The sequence below is a fragment of the Charadrius vociferus genome, unplaced genomic scaffold (assembly GCF_000708025.1).
Source record: "Charadrius vociferus isolate BGI_N301 unplaced genomic scaffold, ASM70802v2 scaffold244, whole genome shotgun sequence".
Lineage (NCBI taxonomy): Eukaryota > Metazoa > Chordata > Aves > Charadriiformes > Charadriidae > Charadrius > Charadrius vociferus.
The window spans coordinates 3148041-3166601 of NW_009648822.1; positions in this window are offsets into that span (position 1 = coordinate 3148041).

Below are 18561 nucleotides of genomic sequence, written 5' to 3' on the forward strand. Positions count from 1 at the left end.
GAGCCTTCTCTTCTCCAGGCTGAACAGCCCCAACTCTCTCAGCCTCTCCTCATAGGAGAGGTGCTCCAGCCCTCGGATCATCCTCGTGGCTCTCCTCTGGACACTCTCCAGCAGGTCCATGTCCTTCTTCTGTAGGGGACTCCAGAGCTGGATGCAGTACTCCAGGTGGGGTCTCACAAGAGTGGAGTAGAGGGGCAGAATCCCCTCCCTCGACCTGCTGGCCACACTTCTTCTGATGCAGCCCAGGATACGGTTGGCCTTCTGGGCTGCGATCGCACATTTCCAGCTCATGTTGAGCTTCTCTTCAATCAGAACACCCAGGTCCTTCTCCTCAGGGCTGCTCTCCAGCCATTCCCCGCCGAGCCTGTATTTGTGCTTGGGATTGCAAAGTAAAAGTAGTAAAACAGATAGGAGAAGTAACACAAAGTTGCAAGCAAGATACTCAGACTTTTTGTTTGTTCATTAGCTTGTTCTAAGCAATGTGACAGGACTCTAGAAAAAAAGTACATTTCAAAATATTGCTAGATGTTACTACTTCAGGATTTCAAAGTCACGTGCCATTGTCTCCTTAGCAGGCCATGGGAGGGAGTATTACTGCAGGACAAGCCATTACACATATCACTAATTCCTATACTTCACCCTTGCTATGTTGCATTAGTTTCAATTTATTATATATCATGTTTAAAATTTAGGTACTTTAGATGACTCTGACAAAGGACTTCATCATGTTCATGTTGAATCAATGATTAATTAATTTACTTAATCTACCTGCTTAATTTTGAATAATAGAGCCTTCAACATTGACTCCCTCTGTTTGGACATTTATACAGCTTTAACATTCAGTCTCTTCCTATCTTATTTAATAAATATCTGTTCTTCAGGAGAAATGTTGAGTATGACAATAACAATAGCTGTCAAGATTATATCCAATGCATTTCATTAGCACTTCTCTTAACTACACACTTTGAAATAAATTAGCATTGCCCTGTACCTGGGAAAGAAATTCACTGATTTCTTCAAGGTCAATTTGTGGAATGAATTGACCATCCGTTCTGGTGGAGCCCAAGATGATTGTCAGTATTTGGACTCTGTGCATCTTGTATCTTTCTTTAGCTCCACAGTTCAGAGGATGGCAACAAGTTTCATAGCGGTCTCGTGAGTAAAAGCTAAATTCTTTAGTGTACAACTGTGAAATACGTTCTGTAAAAACATAGTTTGAAAAATCTCTTGAAGCATGAAGGTCAGTTACTTGCCATGCTGTACAGTCTATCATAAAAATATGTATCTCTGGTTTTGAATATAGAGGAATTTTCCACTAACCTTCCTTAAAAAATTGCTGTTTTGTTTGGAACATTTATTTAAGTCCAAGCTTAAATACCATCATCAGTGTATTGTCCTTTGTCCTTCTGCAAATGCTGAGCCAAATATGGTTGTGGAGTTTATCTAGCATTTGTCTTAACTTTTGCCTTCTGAGCTACCTGTACAGAGGATTTTTATGTGATTTTATATCTATTTTCCAATTACAGGCAAGTAAAAATTTTCTCAGCCTTCTCCTGTGTCCTGTGACCTAATTCCCTGGGGCATTCTGGCAGCTTTTTTGCACCCTTTTGAGTTTGATCTTCTTTTCCCTAAACCTTCAACCAGAGCTGAGCACAGTGTTCGAGGTTTTTTTCTCGACTGTGTACAAGTTATTAACAAGTGGATGATGAACACCTCTCTATTCCTCTACTGGTTTTTCGCTTCTAGGTTTGTGGTATATATTTTTGTTATTAGATCCTAATTTAATCACTTTTCATTTATAAGTTTCATTCTTTCTGCAATTTCAGTTTTCACAATCACACAGTACTTCCCATGTTTCAATATATAATGGGTTTCCCAGGGACTTCAATAGCTGTGCAAAATCCAGTTGCGTGTTATTGATTTTGATGACAAGAAGACTAACATAAATCAATAGAGTGAACAGAAAGCTGGCACCAAGAATAAGAAATTCAGATTAAAATCCTAACCTTAAAATGAAACAAAATGGTAGTGCAAAACAAAATAGAGCACTTGATTTTTTACAATTTCCTGAAACTTTTTTTTGTTTGTTTGTTTCAAGCTTCACTTAGATTGTAGCCATCTTAGTTTCAGGGAGGAAAAAAAAAAGATAAAGAAAAAATAGATAACTTCTGAGTGGGTTTATTTAAAGGCCTTTGCAAATCTTTTCTTCCGTGAGAATTTCTGAAGTATCTTGCCATTGATTTAGATAGTAATTATCTATCCATAAACCTATGAAAAATGGTGTCTTAGGTACTTAAACACATGATTAAATTTTCCCTGGGTGGATAGGAATGTTTAGGAAATTTTTCTCCAGTTGAAATATTTTCTTGAACTATTTCACTGATTTTGTTTAAGGAGTTGGGTTTTTTTTTGTTTTGTTGGGGTTTTTTTTTGTTTGTTTGTTTGGGTTTTTTTGTTTGTTTTTAATCAGAGTGATTTATGACTTTGTTGTTAAAATGCATATTGTAAAGCAGCAATGCGGACTTAAAGTTTTCCCCGGGCTGCAGTCTGCATGATGTCACAGAATCTAGCTACAGACCTCTATAGAAGTTGAAAAATTTGTCTTAGACTTACTTGATGGCGTTAGTTTATGAAGGACTTTCAAAGATGTCAATGTAAGTCCAGCATTCAGGAATTTCCGAATACCTCACATATTTAAAACTGATATTGCTTTAGGTTATTTTTTCTAGGTTAATGATGGTATTCTATTATGAGTTAAAGCTGGAGAATATTTCTATGAAAGTTCTCAGAGAGTCTCTGCATTTTGAGTGTTAGGAAGTTTACACATTAGAATTTTCTTCCAGCAAAACCATGGTAGCCCCTTTGCTTATTTTTGACAGAAACTGTCAGCCCTTGCTCACTTTAATTCTTCCTCCAATAACAGAACACTGATCAAGTTCTGAATTAAAAATACATTTGTCATTTTAAAGTGTTGGTTTGTCATGTCTTTTCATAAAATGAGAGGGAAATACATTAACTCAATATTATGGGATTTTTTTTTTAAACCACTATTGTTTACCAGAGCTACTAGAAAGAGTTATAGTTTCAAAAAATCAAATATTAATTTTGGAGACTAAATTCAAGGTTAGCTTTGATTTTGGGGAATTTTTCATGTCTTTAACTTGCACCACTGTAAAGACTGAAGAAAATGTGCCATTCATTTATGAACTCGCATGTAAAGATTGGAAGGAAGATATGCTGGATTGCTACATACCTCTTGGAGAGCTAGTCAGGGCATATTACTGCTTGATTCATAGGTACCCATGCATTGTGCACAGGTTTAGCTAGCAGTCTTCACTGTAAAGTACGAAATGGTACACATGTCTTATCCTTATTGTGCTTTTACTTAACCTCATTTCAAGTTATGTGATCAGTGCCTCTTAATGCGTTGTTATGGAAATGAAGTGAATGTGATTTGATATATCATTTTTGTACCTTTTTCTTTCATTCTCAGAAATGAACTTTCCTTTCCACTGAATTACCATCATTGCAAAATTTTTCATGTTTCAGATAAGAGCTCTATTAACATTAGGCCGTGGACCGTAAATAATAAACATTTACAAAACTATGTATTTATGAATCTTTTCATGTTTCTAAATGGCACAGTAATTACAGGCTTTAGAGCTTGTGGAGATGGTGCAAGAAGCATTGAGGGACATACCCAAAATACTCATCCAAAATTATTGCATTCATGCTCTGCTATCATTGGGCAGCAATAGGTTTGGGAGTATTTGGTGCTGATTCAGAAAATAAAGTCCTTTTCATCCTCTGCTTGGTTCTGATTTCTTTTTGGAGACAGAGTCTCTAAGCACCGGCTAGTGTGCATATTCGTAGACAATATGGATGTGACTACTTATTATACACAGAAAAGCCTAATCATAGGAATGCTTTGCAAGGTGCTGGGGAGAAGGAGGTACCATAAGACTATAAGCTTATTGATTTCTGTTTTTTAGTTGAAATGTATTTAAGCTAGTCCTAAAATAATGCTGTTCATCTCTAGTTCCTTCACAATAATGAGATAATCAATTCTAAAGTATGAATATCTCGTACTCAGGAAATTGGATCCTAATTTATTTGCCCAAACACTCCAAAGGAGTTAGGTAAACTACTTCTTTCAGAGGTCTTCTGGCGTTCATAGGTTCGAAATATCTTTTCTAAAAGATCCTTTCCATCAGCTCTGACTTTCGTTATCAAAGAACAGTTACACCTGATGAAAGATGGACCAGCAGAAACACAGATGACCTCTTTTTCTAGAATGGACTTCTTGTGTTATTTTAGGGTGTTGTCTGGTGTGGTATTTTCATACACTGTCACAAACAAAAACACTCAGTGGATTCTGAAAAGCATGTAGCATTGATCTAACATTGTTCTGATTAAGGCATTGAGGCCAACAGCAGCAGGGATTGGTTGGTGTTGAACACTTTCAAAAATCCCTTCTAAACACATAACTGAAGTATGTAGGATTTCTAGGTTATCCTACTTATTTTTCCCATAAAATAGAAAGGTTTGTGCAGTCATTTTATACTACAACAAGCACTAGCCTCACGTACAAGAACTTAAAATGTTCCCGAAGCAATTAATTTGCTGTCATCATCTTATAGCAGAAGACAGCCTATAGTTAATAACAGTGTCTGTTCAAAAAAGTGACACCATGGTGAAAGACACTACCATAAAACGTGGTTAAGCAAGGCTGTTAGAAAATGTGATCAGAGAGCAACTAACAATATGCTAACTGAAGAAAATGATAATGTTCATTTGGTCAGAGTTATGGACTATATTCAAGAATATAATTAATAAGACAAGTTGGCAAAATTGTTTAATAATGCAGTTATCTGTGCTCCTATGGAAGAATTCCCTAATTAAAAATGTAGCAGATAGGAACCATGCAGACTATACAGTTTTATTGCTTTTTCTTCTAGGATAAACAAGATTAATTATAACATAATTGTAACATAGTTAATGATTTCATTTATCCAAGGACATTTTTCATAAAACTACTCCATTTGGTCATGCAAATGACTAGGCAATTTTTTTTAATATTTACCTCTAATCACAGAATCACAGAGTGATCAGGGTTGGAAGGGACCTCTGGAGCTCATCCATTCCAACCCCTCTGCCAGAGCAGCGTCACCTACAGCAGTTGCACAGGACAGCGTCCAGGCAGGTTTTGAATATCTCCACAGAAGGAGATTCCCCCACCTCTCTGGGCAGCCTGTGCCAGTGCTTTGCCACCCTCAAAGGAAAGAAGTTCCTCCTCATGTTAGGATGAAACTTCCTATGCTCAAGTTTGTGCCAGTTACCTCTTGTCCTATCACTGGGGACCACTGAAAAAAGACTGTTCCCATCCCCCTGGCACCCTCACTTTAAGTATTTATAAGCATTGATAAGATCCGCCCTCAGTCTTCTTTTCTCTAGACTGAAAAAGCCCAAGTCCCTCAGCCTTTCCTCATAAGAAAGGTTCTCCAATCCCCTAATCATCCTCATAGCCCCTTGCTGGACCATCTCCAGCAGTTCCCTGTCCTTCTTGAACTGGGGAGCCCAGAACTGGACACAGCACTCCAGATGTGGCGTCACCAGTGCAGAGCAGAGGGGGAGGATGACCTCCATCGACCTACTGGCCACATTCTTCTTGATGCACTGCAGGATGCCATTGGCCTTCTTGGCCGCCAGGACACATTGCTGGCTCATGGTCATCCTGTTGTCCACCAGGACTCCCAGGTCCCTCTCCACAGAGCTGCTCTCCAGGAGGTCAGCCCCCAACCTGGACTGATGCATGGGGTTATTCCTCCCCAGGTGCAGTACCCTACACTTACCCTTGTTGAACTTCATAAGGTTTCTTTCTGCCCAACTCTCCAGCCTGGCGAGGTCACGCTGTAAGGCAGCACAGCCTTCTGGCGTGTCAGCCACTCCTCCCAGTTTTGTGTCATCAGCAAACTTGCTGATGGTACACTCTATCCCTTCATCCAGATCATTGATGAATATGTTGAACAAAACTGGGCCCAGTACTGACCCCTGAGGGACACCACTTGTTACTAACCTCCAACTAGACTCTGCGCCACTAACCACAACCCTCTGAGCTCTATCTGTGAGCCAGTTCTCAATCCACCTCACCGTCCATTCATCTAAGCCACACTTCCTAAGCTTTCCTGTGAGGATGATGTGGGAGACAGTGTCGAAAGCCTTGCCAAAGTCAAGGTAGACAACATCCACTGCCCTCCCCTCATCCACCCATCTAGTTACTTTGTCATAGAAGGCTATCAGATTAGTCAGACATGACTTCCCCTTGGTGAATCCATGTTGACTACTTCTGATAATCTTCTTTTCATCCAGGTGCTTTGAGATGACTCCCAGAACAAGCTGCTCCATCATCTTCCCAGGGATGGAGGTGAGGCTGACCGGCCTGTAGTTTCCCGGGTCATCCTTCCTGCCCCCATGAACTTCTGGGAATCCAGTTTACTTAATTGTTCTCTACCTTGTTCCTCATCAACCAAGAGAAAATCTTCCTTTTTCCTGACTTTCTCTGTTACCTGCAAAGTCTGGGACTTCCAAGGACGGGACTGAGCAGTGAAGAAAGAAGCAAAGAAGGCATTTAACAACTCTGCCTTCTCTGCGTCATCTGTCATCACGGCACCTGTCTCGTTCAACAGTGGGCTTACTGTTTTCCTAACATTTTCTCAAGTTTTCCTTTTGCCTCCTATGTACTTAAAGAAATTCTTCCTATTGGCCTTGACATCCCTCGCCAGGCTCAATTCCAAGGCTACTTTGGCTTTCCTTGTTTCCTCCCTGCATACCCTGACAGCATTCTTATACTCTTCCCAACTGGTCAGTCCCCTCTTCCACATACTGTAAACTTCCTTCCTCGCAATAATTTATATATAAATATCTTTCTAAGGAAATCACTAGCAAAACTCACAGGTTTTTAGTCACAGATGCACAAAAAATCAAGTCAAGTGATTTACCAAGCCGAAAAGAAAAAAAAAAAAAAAAGTGGGTAAAATTGTGTATTCCTGGCCTTTCACAATCTAAATTATTCCATTTCTACAGAGCTACACCAGCATTTGTGTCTTAGTTGCTGAATAAATTATTATCAAAATATAGGACACATTTCCCAAAAGCTCAGAAACAAGAATGACAGCATTAGTTGTACAGTCATAATTTTCACTAGAGCACGGTTGATATGCTGTGGGAAAAGTAACTTTATGTCAGAAATTCTGATCTTGAGCTGTTTTGTGTAGGGTTTTTTTGTATACTGTGGAAACATGTTGGAAACAGAAATCTATTGTTTCCTCCAAATACAACACCTAAGTAAATCAAACCCGAATGACCAGATGACAGCTAAGACTTATGAGCAGCAGATGGCAGTAGGTTATTTATTGTTTCTACACTGTGTTGCAGTGGATCTATGTTTCAGTTTGTCATTTATAGAAATTGCAGAGAATATGTGCATATTAATTAACAAGCGCTCTAAATCCTCTTTTATTGTTTACCACTGGCATATGCATCCTGCCTCCTCATCCTGGCATTGGAATTTCTCCATGTAAAAATAGTGGGAAGGTGATCTCAGTAATAATGTTTTGCATTGCTAGAGCCATTGTGTATGCCTTTATAATCTCTCTTTGTTACTACCTTTTGTAGATATCTGCACCTGTCTTACAAAGCACTTTCAGAAGTTAGAGAGATAATATAAGACATGCCCTTACTTCAGGAAACTAATGTGCCATATATAGCATCCCAAATACCAATGGATCAGAGCTGTTGTTGACAGCAGCTACAGTAGGTGGAGAAAATAAGTGACTGGAACTAATATGTCTGAAAAGAGAGCAAAGATGGTATCAATAATATGACTGTATTTGTGGGAACGATACCAATTCACTCTAAACAGCCTTGCCCCAAATTCCCAATAATTTTGAGAAAATTACAGTGCTGCTCAAGACTTGTGCGGTAATGCTGCATAAGACTATGCAATTGAACTATAGAATGGGGAGATAATGGTAGTCATCAGTAGTAGCTTACTATATAATAAACGTCTTTTTAAAGTCAACACTGCAATAAGGAAACCATTAGAGAAGCATTGATTTTTGAAGTGTGACATTTTAATTAGGTAAAGAAAATGCAGAAACTTTTCAAGGGAGGACAAATAGCATTTGTGTTTCATATCATTTCATGTAGGTACTATTTCTCTGTAATTTTGGTGATGATGGTATTTTTCATTATAGATAAAACTATTTCATTTCTTTCTGTTCCCTCTAATTGCATGTGGCAGCCCTGTTTTGGTTATAGCTATTTGAGCAGAGTGGAATCTTAAAGAATTTTAAAAAGAAGGAATATCCAGGTCACATCTACCTGCTGACAACAGTCTACGTTAACGTGGGAATGTGTTACATGTCTTATAACAGAGGAAACCATGATTACGATCACTTTGATATGGATTCCAGTTAAGAAATATGTTCTCTCTAAACTTTGGAGCACTTATGTGAAAACTGAGTGAAAAGGCAAAGTAGGACTTTTGGGGAAAAAGTTCTCATTGATAACCACTTCTTCAAATCTGTAGTTGTGCCACAGGAGTGTGTAGGAGAATCTGGTTCAAAATAGAGTATAGTTGACCCTCATGGCTGTAAAGAATAATGGTCTTGAAACCTACATTTTTTTATGAACACTAGAAAAACTATGACTTGGTACAAATATATACTGGAAACGATAGCTAATAAGGTCAAATTTGAATATGATGATATTAAGAGCAACGTAAATAAATCCACATAATGACCGACAATACATCTATAAAGAATAATAATAATAATGGTTAATAGATGACATACCAATCAAGTTACTTGTGATAATCTATTTTTCATCTAAGTGTGCAATTATTGGAATAAAGATATTCTGTCATACAAAAGTCTGATTTTAGTATAATAACCTGGATGGACAGTAACCTACTTTACAGATTCCAGTTTCATTTAGTAATATAGTTTAACGTTTGGCGGGAAGGGCTTGAATAGACCTTACTGCATGACAGATCATGTGAATTTGTCTGAAAACCTTCAGCTACTGAGAATATAAATAAACTGAAATATAATCATTTCATCACATACATGTATCTGTACGCTTTTTTGAATATGATGTCTAACATTATCTTAGTTTATGGAATTAACTAGGTAAATGAAAATTTGTATGCTGAAACAACGTTTGATTTAATTGTGAGGAGGAAAAGGCATGTACTTCACTTTGTTAACTAGTATTGTCACAGCCAAACAAGAAAACAAAGCAAACCACTTTGACTTTATCCTGTCTAATACTGAAGTGGTTATTTGTTTACCCTAAGTCCTCAGGATTAATAGTAGAGTCAAGGAAGATCTTAATTTCTGAAGTGTCATGAGGGTTTATTTGAGTTCCCAGAAATCATAGATTTCTGATGACCAGAAGCTCACAAATAACTTACGAATATTGGAAGTAAATCCTAGGTTATGATTCATAGCATGTCTGTAAGTTGAAGTATATTGATTTGGTAAGTCCCTATTATTGTATTTTTTTTGCCTTTTGAATGTTAAAACCAGTAGTTTCTGCTTGCACTAGGTCTGGTTTCTCACAAATATAGTTACTTGTCTCTCTCACTAATCTAATTTAGTGCTCACTGTTAGATCATCTTGCTACTCTAATTGTTTAATTTCTCTAAAGATATGCAAACCCGACCACTTTACAGGCAATGTAAATAAACTGCAGCTACTGACAACTTCATAAATAAAACTAAATAATTTCCAAAGACTGGAGAGTTATTTCATGAAAATTAATTCTGACTGATTTTTAATTATACATCAGCCATATTTACCTATAGTTTTCTATAGATATTCAACACATTATGCTTTATTAAGCACAAATGTTCACAAAAGGGTTTCTTTAAAAGTATAAACATTCAAACTGTTGTTAAGACAAATTTCAAGTTTACAGTCTACACAGTGTTTTGTATAAACTTGCGCATTGACATAATCAAGCCTCAGGAAAGAGTCAATATTAAACAATCATGTAACCAAACACACCTTGAATATTGTGGGCATAGAAACTACACATTCTAGTTTATTTTCTTGATAAGCTAATACGGGCAATACTGCATAAATTGTGTAGTAGATCATAGCATTTACTATTTTTTTTTTGTTTTATTTGAGTATATTCTTAAATCTTTAATCAGAAAATAAAAAAAATATTACCTATTAGTGTAACAATGAAAATACAGCAAATTGTGACTTTTCAAGATAGAGCTGTTTGGTAATTACTACGTGCTAAAGAAAAACCTCAAGTAATAATAAGTTGGACATCTTGCATCTGTTTGTGAATGCGTTGTAATATGAGGCACACAAGTGGAGACAATGCCTTTCATTCTCCAGGGATGCTGCCTTCTGATTTGTATTCAGATGCCCACCTCCCTCTGGCTTTGCAGACTCTTATGTTGGAATTAGGTACCTACATATCTCTGAGGAGGCTGTTGTCATCCATTTGAAGACAGGGTTGTCATCCATTAGAATGATCCTTATAAATAGTTCATTCGGATTTCACCAGCCTGTTCCTCCTCCACTTTTTGCGAGCAGAGTTTTTCTCCAGGTGTTCTGAGCTACTGTCCAAAGGTGGCATATAATTGTTAGTCAGACAGGATTTTGCTAGTGCAGGATATCAGTCACAGCCAGGGAGCAGTTACAAGCTTCTGATAATAAAAGTGCCGCTGGCACTCAGGACAGAGATGGGTGTTTTCGCACCTACCACTGCTGAAATGCTACAGCCATCATCTCCTTCCCTGCTAGGACTGACGCACACACCCACTCACACACTTTCCTACATTTCTTGTAATTCTGCCACAAAAATGACTTCCAGTCCCACTGACTGGCTATTGTGCTTTTACTGCTCACATTTGTATCTAGAATTATTTTTTTAATTTTCATTATTATTTTAATTTGCATACTTGTTTGTTAGATTGTCAGGAGCTTTGATGTCCAATGTTAAACTGAAATGTAAATGTTTTACATTTTTATTCACAATATTGTTGAAAGACAAAGGATATTTGATAGTTTATTTTGCTTTTGGTTTTGTTTTTCTTTTTTTTTTTTTTTTAATTTATTAATTGTAGGATTCTAATGTTGAGATTCAGTCCCATCAGCTTAACTGTCCAAACAGAGCTTTAAGCTTGAGATTTTAAAATGCTATGATTAGACAATGAATGACTTGTAGTGATGTGTGGCTTTTTCTGAAAAACAAACAAAAAAAACAACAAAAAACCCAAACAAAACTAAAACAAAAACAACCCACATTATTGAGTGTAAGTGATCCTCCTTGTTTATTTATTAGCATTGTAAATGTATGTGGCATGACACAATAAGTAAAGCTCAGGGTATGTTAATATCTGGTAGTAAGTGAAATTTAACATAAAAGTTATTTGTAAAGTAGGAGAGGCACTGGTAGTGAGCAGATGACACAAGATAGATGAAGTGAGGTTACTGGCACTGGTAACAAACATATGACAAACACAGCTGCAGTGGTGGTCTGCAGCTGCAGGAAGACAGAAAGGTCCCCAAAGCTGAGGACATCTCCAAGGTCATGGAGAAAAAACCATTAGCAACTGAAATGAGGAAGTCATTAAGTTGGCGGAGGAGAGCAATTTCCTTGTGAAGGCCAGAGAAAAATCCCGATTAAAATCAGTCAAGGGTATTGTTGTGTGCAAAATGATTTCTGTGATGGTAAAAGGCTACTTCCTGGAGCCTTTTTTTTTTTTTTTTTCCTGGGAACACAAAAATTAGAGAAGAGTTCTTTGCAAAATAGATTGTCTCAAGGTTAAGTGAGATTTTTAAAGGTATTGTAGTTCCGTAACTTATTTCTTTCACTGCTTTTTTCTTGGGTTTATCATATCTACAACGTTAAAATAGGGAAAATGTAAATGCAGATCATGGAAGATGTTGAGAAGACAACGAATAAACAACAGTAACAGTGAAAGAAAGATGTTAAAAAGAAGCATGTTGTAAAATGTGCAGTTTCGTGAAACTGAGTGATACCTAAGTGAAGCAAGTCATGAGAAAAGTGTAAATGAGACACGACTGATTGCAAAGATTACAACATGGGTGAATTTTGGAAATGGGTACATTTTGCATGTTCCTTTGGTAATAGGAAAATGTTAGAGAATATTTCAACACCAGAGAAGTGCCCACTGGGCTGATGTGTCCTGTGTATACAACACAGGAGGGAAAAAAGGAACTGATAAGGCAGTGTTGGAACGGAATGTAACATATAAGGGAGATAATAAGTGCTTGGGGAATATGTGCATCCGCGTATTTCTCAAAGGTCACAGTGACAGTATTTAGTCATGTACTACAGTGTTTTTATGTAGGACGTGATTAAAAGAATACTTTGCAGAGCTGTGAGGTAGTTATTTGGGGAAATGGAGAGATTAGAAGATGTTACTGGGGGTTTACAAATACCTAATAATACCAAACTTTTCTGTCATTAGCACAGTGGAATTAAAAAATAAAACAAACAAACAAAAAAGGTAACATAGAATAAATAAAGACCAGCTTCTGACTTCTTGTATATAAAGACCTTACAAAAATAATTCCAAAGGTAAATCTGTTCACTTATTTTACCTTAAAAATATTTCTATTAAAATTGTTTACCTTTTGGCTATTTCCTTAGCTCATTTTGGGCCCATGTTCATCCCAGTTTAACTGTGATTTTATTAGTATTTTGAATAATAATCCAAAATTATGAGGCTGCTAAAATAATTCATGTGGTTGGTGGACTATCGTAGTCATTGCTGTTTTGCAAAAAAACTCTCAGATGCTCAGGCCTGGTGAATATAATGGCATAACTAAAGCTAGATTTTCTGACTGAACCTTTTTCTTCTGTCAAATTTATTTTATAATTAGTTTTTCAGACTTTTTTTGTGTGATTACCTAGTGCCAGGTGCAATCGGAAGCATTTTCGTCTCCTCTTGTACATGCATTTCTTCAAATGGTGTTACATCATATGAAGTAATAAAACTATCTTGTACTGCTGGATGTCTTTAATAATGTCAAATAATGTCTTTTGCTGAACATCCAGAAACACCTGATATTCTGTCTGACACCACTGGTAGTCTCCATGAGGGAGTTCTTGCCACTGCGTGCAGATGGACGGGTTGCCAGGTATGTGTAGGTGGGGTCAAAAGAACATCTAAAAAAATGAAAAAAACCCTAAACGTGAGGTTTCTTGTTAAAATATTACCTGTGATAAGGCCTTTAATATGAAACATGTTTTGATATATACATACACAAATATGCCACATGTTACTTCATCTTATATCTTCGTATTTTATATTCTATATTTATGTGGGCATTTGCATCCATTGAATAGATATCTTTTTCAATTACATTAAAAAATCTATGAATATAATGGTTAGATATATAATTTTTTCTCTTTATATTAAAAGTGCAAACAGAATTGTGGAGAAATAAACAGGAGAAAACTGTCAGCAGAGAGAGTGACATTGCCTTATCTAGTCCTTTTGACAGGCTTGAGTTAAATACTTTCAGGAGGATACACTAAAGGCTAGTGCTTCCATTGAATGGTTACAAAGCAAAAGGCAGGAATGATAAAAAATAAGACAAGGTTGTTACTATTAACTGTTAATAATATTCTGGTTAGGACATTTCACTCACATGTGTGCTTGCAGAATTTATGGTATACTTCAAAATATGGTATTTGTTGCTTTTTTTTTTTTTTAATTTTTTTTAAACTGTTCTGTTTAGTGGTCTACCTTGAATACATTAAACTTTAGGAATGGCTGAAGCTGCCATTCTATTAGAGATTCATACATAGATTTAAACAAAAGGGAAAAAGAAAATTACAATAACGAGCAGAATTATTTTTTCTGTTGAACATCTACCTACATGTCGGTTATTATTCTAGAGAATAACATATGCATATGTTGAAAGAATATTGTTCTGCCCCTCATTTTCTCCATGACAAAAGACATTATGATTCCCAATATATTTTTTCACATTAACAGTGATTTATTCCTTTTGCAAAAGATCAAAAATTATTATATATTATCATCACTTCCTAAGTTTTTTACTGTCCTGATACTTCCTCATAGTATTGGTTCACCGTGCAGTCTTTTAGTCTTTCCAGCACCCTCTAAAACAGTGAGCTAAAAGAGCATGTAAGAAACTTTACCTCATTAATTCAAAGAATATGTGGCAGAGGTGTGAACAGCCTCAAGATTTCTTTAACTATTTAAGCCACTACATCATCTTCCCTTTTCTTATTCTTGCTTGCTGTGAACTTTTATGTTGCTTTGCTCTGCAAAAAAACCCCACAAACAAATGCACACAATGGTTAATCTGAAAAATGTATATTACATTAGTGATAGATACAGTAGTCAAAAGATAGTTGTACTTCTAAGATGTGAAATTGGGCTTGGTATCTTCTAAACATAGCATTCTCTATATGAATCATGAGATTTCTCCATTTTTATATCCCCCACAGCTTTGCCTGCAATCTGGAGGCCAATTACTGATTTTAGATTTTCTCTCAAAATAATCAAGTCACTGAATCTAGGCATTTCTATAGGGGAAGTTTGCTTCTTACTGGAGTAAGTGTTTTGTAAAGAAGACAGTGAAGGTACAATATATATAGCAAAGAAGCAGCAATGCAGGATTGTATTATCATTATATACCCTTTAAGTCTCAGCCACATTTTCCAGAAAATAAGAACACCCAAATTCTGTTTATCACACATCTGGGTTGAAGGCCTTTTGTAGTGTTATTGCAGCAATAGAAGTAACAGTATAAATAATTGCCTTCTAGAAATTAATAAGAAAAGTGCAGATTACAAAGATATTAGGAAAAAAAAGAAATTTTTTTTTTCAAAATACAATTAAAGAGGAAATAAAAAATAGGAACACATTCATTATGTAATAATCATTATATTTACTGGAAATCATTTAATCACCTGTCATAATATAATAGTGGAATTTTAAAAGCTTTTTGTTTACATAAAAAAGTATAGATCATAGTTATATCCTTTTACAAGAAATTGCAAAATTTAGGCTTTAGGGTGGTTTCTTTTAAGGTGTTAGTGGCACTTTCAAACCATGTTTACTATTTCCTCTATTTCTGAATTCTATAAATTCCAGCACTGAAGTAAATGCAATTTCTTTTGCATGTAACTATGCAAAGCTTTGGAAAGAAAACAATTGTAAACCAATCTGGATGTCAGTAGCTGAGATAAAACAAATCATTCCTGGACATTACGGGGGTAGGACACCACTCTTCATGGCCCGTGAGTGCTCCTGTATCAGAGAGCCCATTAGTAGCAAAGTCTAGAAGATGATCCCCAGAAAGGTTTGTGTTGTATGTGGTAACTCCATTGCCCAACTCCCATAGAATTATGAGGCAATAATCCAGAGCAGCTGCAGCTGAGGTCAAAACTCAGGCCATTACAGAAAAATACCTAATGAAAACTGCCTTGGTTGAAGTAGAATTAGAAAAAATCATAATGGGAAACAAATAGATATGTGAGTAGAGAAGTGTCTTTTTGTCCAAAATGGCAGACAATTTGAAAATCACATTTTTAGGTGGGTGGGTGTAGGATAAGCTAATAAAATTGCTACTGAGCATCTAATTTTAACAGAGCTCCTAAGTTTAACAGGAATCGTCCTTTGTGTTTGAAGTTCTTTTGAAGCCGGGGCAGAACCTTTTTAATGTGCTCTGTCATTCCCAGAGGCACAACAGAATGAAAACCAGATGCTACAACACTTGATCATATTATCCCAATGGCACTGTCCATCTGATCAAATGTCATTTTTTCTCCCTTGGATCTGGCCAAGGCTTTCTCTTCAGCACTGTAAAATTCTGCTGAAAAGGAGCAAAAATATTTATGCAGCTCCTGCTTATGTCTATAAAGAGGACTGTGATAAATGCTTGCAGTATAGACACCTGAAGAAAGATTTCAGACAAAAGATAAATACATCACTGCTTCTTTGCTGTTTGTGGTTAACTGAAGCAGTTTGTCTAACATATTACTGATTCCACTGGGCATTAAAAAAGTGTATGTGTTTGGAAGGGACCTGTGATCCCCAACCCCACCCTTCCCTGGTCAAAACAAGGCTAATTTTTATCAAGTTTGGGCCTCACACAGGTAAGTTTTGAAGATTTTCAAGGGTGAATATTTCACAACCTCTCTGACCAACCTGCCGCAATATTTAACCACCCTCACAGTGAAAAAGTTTTTCCTCTCATCGGATTGTAATTTCTAACATTGCAACTTGGGCCTGTTGTTACTGGCTCTGCCACTGGGGTCCGCCTATCACTACATTTTGAAAGAATATGATGAAACCTGGGTTAAATTCATTGTGAGTAAGCCAAATTCCTACTAGTCAAGAGTCGATATAAAACATTGACTTCCCGAATCTCATGGTTTTTTTGAAAAAAGTAGGAGAAATGTGAGTGAGAATCACCTGAAACCTCTATCCCATGTGTTGGAAGCAACACACGCAGGTGATTCAGAAGTGTTGAAAAAGGTAAGAGAGGTAGAAGTAATTGAACAAGGAGGAGCAGCAAAACAAGAAGAAAAAATGACCCCAGATGATGTGCAAACTGGAGAAAATAAATATAGCAAAGCTTATTGAATAAGCACAGTTATTGCTATACAATTAAAAATTTGAAGCAGAAATATGTCCTAGTTTCCTTGAGAGTGTATTCTTTGTGTGTGTGTGTGTGTACACTCTCTCAAAAGTTAAAGATCTTGAGGCAGTGTGCTTTTGATTGATGGTTCTGATTACCAGGTAACCAACAGGCTTCTTGCAGCTTTCATCTCAGCATCTCTGATTGCCATTTTGAGGAGACTTAGTTGCTGCTGTCAGATCGTTATACCGTATTTACAGCTGCATTTGCATTATCACTGTCACTTGTAAAACTAGTTTAGAAAACATCTTGGATTTTTGTGGTGGTTTATAGTTGTGCCGTTGTTTGCTGCTCCTGTATCAATGAGCTCATTGCCATCTTAAATGTCAAAAGTGGAATTCTGGTCTTATGTCTATTGTACAAAACCTCTTATGGTTTTCACATAAATAACTACTGCTTTATTGTGCCTAGCTACAAAGCATTGAATAATTTAATGACATGCGACTATATAGGCTGAATTTTTGCAGTCATTAAAGTATTATTATCTTCTACCATCTGCCTGTGTCTTGTTGATTTTCCACTTGAACATTTCAGTAGATAAGGAAAATCTCAAATGTTCCTTAGAAAAGCTGTGCCAGTGGCATTACTCGCAGTATCAGAAACAACAGTAAAGGACCCAGTGTTCTTTGAATTGCACTGAAAACTACAGCAAATGACAGAGGAGATTGACTTCCTGAACAGAGTTTGGTTTTTTTTGAAGCTTTATGCACGGGGCATTAAGATGATTTCCTGTGATTCTTCCCTGAGCTTCATGACTTGGCATCATAATGGCTTATAACAAAATGAGTAATCCCCTCACAAATATCTCATGAGGAAATAATAGCTCCCATTATTTTGCACAGACAGTAAACTGCTGAGAGACTGGGCTAAAATTTTAGTTAAAGAGAAAGAAAGTGAGAACGTATGTTTCAGAGTATGGACATCAATTACTTCTCTTTTCCTCCCTTCTTAAACTGAACCATAATCCCAGAACTAATTGGTTGTCTCTGTACTAAAAATGTTTACATCTGGTGCCAAAAAATATAAAATCCACCAAAATTGTTGTTAATACATTTCATTTTCATTTCATAATCTTGAGATTCCCTGGTGGAAGCATACAGTCGTTACCCTCCCATAGAGGTTTACTCTTTGTACAAACCTATAGTTACTGAGGAGAAGAGTTGCTATGAGCCCATTTCATCCTACTTTCTTCTGCTTGCCTGGGCCTCACAAGACAGTTAGTGAGGTCGATCCTGTGGATGAGGCTGCAGTTTTCATAGATATGGTGTCATTGGATGACACAGTTGTTTTCAGAAACAGCTATTCTGATGTCACATGACACTTTTAAATTATATATCTCTGTATATTTTTATGTGACACATACAAAGAATAAGACGAGATGGCATAATAATAACTTCTATTTTGCATTAAATCATAAGTATACCCACACTCTAAGTATATCCTAAATGCCGTAGGTTTAACCCATATGTCGCTAGTATTTACTACTCGTTCTTGGGAGCAAATGCTGAAGAAAGGACAATTTGTGCACCAAAGATCTTCTGGTTGCAGTCTTCATAGGTAAATAGTTCTATCTGCCTAAAACTTCAGTGAAACCATCTGGGGTGCAGCCATGGGTGTGTAACTGCTCATATGGAGCTTATTGAATCTTGACCCTTGCCTGCATACTGCATGTTTTCTACATAATTATTATGGTTAGTATTGTTATTTTTATTGCTATTATTTACTATACTTACTCTTATCATCACTATTACTATGACAGTTACTATTTATTACAAAGAATCATAGAATCATAGAATGGTTTAGGTTGGAAAGGACCTTAAAGATCATC